The sequence below is a fragment of the Lagenorhynchus albirostris genome, chromosome 20, assembly GCF_949774975.1.
Source record: "Lagenorhynchus albirostris chromosome 20, mLagAlb1.1, whole genome shotgun sequence".
In the NCBI taxonomy this organism is placed as follows: domain Eukaryota; kingdom Metazoa; phylum Chordata; class Mammalia; order Artiodactyla; family Delphinidae; genus Lagenorhynchus; species Lagenorhynchus albirostris.
This window is the reverse complement of record NC_083114.1, coordinates 21272675-21275174: the sequence shown is the minus strand read 5'-3', so window position 1 is coordinate 21275174 and position 2500 is coordinate 21272675. Positions and strand designations below refer to the sequence as shown.

At 65.4% G+C, this 2500-nt stretch overlaps 1 non-coding gene across 1 annotated transcript; it reads right to left on the bottom strand.

The window, feature by feature from the left end:
• Nucleotides 1-2290: 2290 nt before the first annotated feature.
• Nucleotides 2291-2409, bottom strand: LOC132512229 (5S ribosomal RNA). The gene has a single exon (XR_009537963.1). It is a non-coding gene; the product is annotated as a 5S ribosomal RNA (ribosomal RNA).
• Between the last annotated feature and the right edge of the window lie 91 nt (nt 2410-2500).

Sequence of the window (2500 nt, the reverse complement as noted above, 5' to 3'; positions counted from 1 at the left end):
GCCACCCTTGCCCCCACAGCCCCCGCCGAGCTCAGGACCCCGCCCCTGGTGGCCGGCAGGCCCGGGGAAGCGGCCCCTGCCCTCGATCCCGCTCCCGCACCCGGCCGCGGTGACACGCCAGAGGGGCGGGGTGGTGGGGGGGGGGGCTTCTGTCGGAGGGAGCTGTGGAGGGACACACCGGCACACAGGTGGCGGCGCCGGGGCTGGGCGCCGGTGGGGGCGGCCAGGTGCAGGTCGAGGGGCTCGCGGGCCGAAAGGACGGCAACTGGGCCCGCGGCGGAGTCTGGGTCTGGAGGGCTCTGAGCCTCCATCCGCTCTGGTGCCTCGGGGCTACCGGCCCGAAGCCTGGTAGCGCGACACCCCACCGGCCCACAGACGTAGCCTCCCCAGCTGTGCTCACAGCGAGTCCAACCGCAGCCTGCACCCCTCCACGGGACACTTGGATTACTCCCGCGATCCCCACGAGGTGCGGCACCCGGCGGCCGAATGGGCTGAGATCCTGCCCTTGCGGCGCCCTGTGGCCACCTCCGCCTCCCTCACGGTACTGGCCGAGGCCTCGGACCAGCGGGCCCCGGCTCCCAGCTCAGCGCTGCTCCTCCGCCCCTCTCACCTCCTGCCCGACGTCCAGGCTACCGAGCACCCTCCACCCCCGCCCACCTTCATGCCACTCAGCCGGAACCCGGGAGGCAATGCCAACTACCAGGTGTATGACAGTCTGGTGCTGAAGCGGCAACCGCAGGAGGGCCAAGCGCGGGCCAACTCGCTGCTACCTTCCACCTCGGCCTCCAGGCCCTCTCTGCACGGGAGCCAGACTGGGAAAATGAACTTACCAGCAGCAAATGGGGGCAGGGGCAGGGGGCGGCAGGGCATGGAGAGAGGAATAAAGAGCGCCAGAGTCCAGGAAACATTGGTGGTCTGTGGCTTGGAAGCGCCACTCCTTCTGCCAGCCTGGGTCCCTGCGCTTGGCTTCCTGCAATAAGAAGCCAGTGTCCCCTTCTTGGCCTGAGGGTCCCTTTGGTTTAGTGGCCACAGTTCCGCCAGCAGGCCCCTCCTGGTCCTATACCATGCACTAAGTACATCTGCAGCTGCAGACTCCAAACCCCTGGTCTCTGGGCACCTCCTCTGTGTCTCAGCTGTCCCTGTCCACAGAGAGCCTCATACAAGAAGTTGCTTCCAAACTGGGAGGTTCCACATCTGGGCAGGTCCAGCTCCAGGCCCAGTGAAGGGCATGAAGAAGGCTGAGGCTCTGGACTCCAGCCAGGCCTTCAGCAGGCCTCTGAGGCCAAGGTCTTCCTAGTCTCAAGAGGGGCCAAGAGACGCAATGCGTCATTTGAACAAGTGAGTCAGCGGGCGGTGAGCGAATGAATGACCGCTCGAGGGGATGTATGCCGGCCACCGGGCCCTGTTTGACTGTCCAGCCTCAGCTTACCTGACCCTGGTTACCAGGGAATGCCACTCTGGGCCCTCCTTTTCATCCCCCTCCCTCACTGTGACCTCACCACCTGCCCCATTATGACCCAGTCTGGCTCCCAGTTAAAACTGGAGGGCAGGGGGCCCAGGCAGTCCTGGGACCAACGGCCATGGGTGAGCGAAACTACTACCGAGCCGAGCCGTTCACTGGCCCCATCCCCAGGAAATGCCAGGAGCAAGGATACTCAATTCTTCTGATCCCGGTCAGCTTCATCTTGCTCAACGTGGGGATCAACGTGGTGACTATGGTCAGGGCAGGATCTGTGCAGCGCGGTTGGGGGAGCCCTGGGGTCTTGAAGGGGCTGAGGTGGGAGGGCTGCTGGGGTGTGACCGGACAAGGGTTGGATTTCAGGGCTCACCCTGCTCCCGGCCTCCCCCCTCCCCTTCTTCCCTCAACTCTGGAGGCATCTGAAGAGATTCTTGCGGGCACTTTTCAATCGTATTTTCCACAAAGGTGAGTGGGCGCCGGCGTGGGTTCAGGGGATGTGGGCCTGTCCCCTTTCTTCTATCCCTGCCTTGATTCTCAGCCCCTCAGGAACCCAGGCCCTGACCCATCTCGCCTTTCCCCACAGACAAGCAAGCCAGCTGTGTAGGCAGCCATCGCATGTGCATGCGCTGCTCCGTGGATCCCAAGAACCTGTGCTCAAGAGTTTCTTCCCGCTTCTGCCATCGCCCAAGCTTCCTGCTCGGGCAGGCAAACCACCTTGACTACTGCCTGCAGCGGGGCTCGGCGGGGGCGGAGCCGGCTGCCCCCCACCCCCACCCCCCCTCCCCCGCCGCGGGCGAGTGAAGGAGAAGGCGGGCGGAGCGGGAGGCAAAAAGCCTACAGCACCCGGTATTCCCAGGCGGTCTCCCATCCAAGTACTAACCAGGCCCGACCCTGCTTAGCTTCCGAGATCAGACGAGATCGGGCGCGTTCAGGGTGGTATGGCCGTAGACGGGGGCGGGGGCCGCGGGCTGCCTCTTGAGGCCCACTTTCGCTGGCGCTGGCGCCTTAACGCCAGCCCGGCGGCCGGCCCGCCCCGGCAGG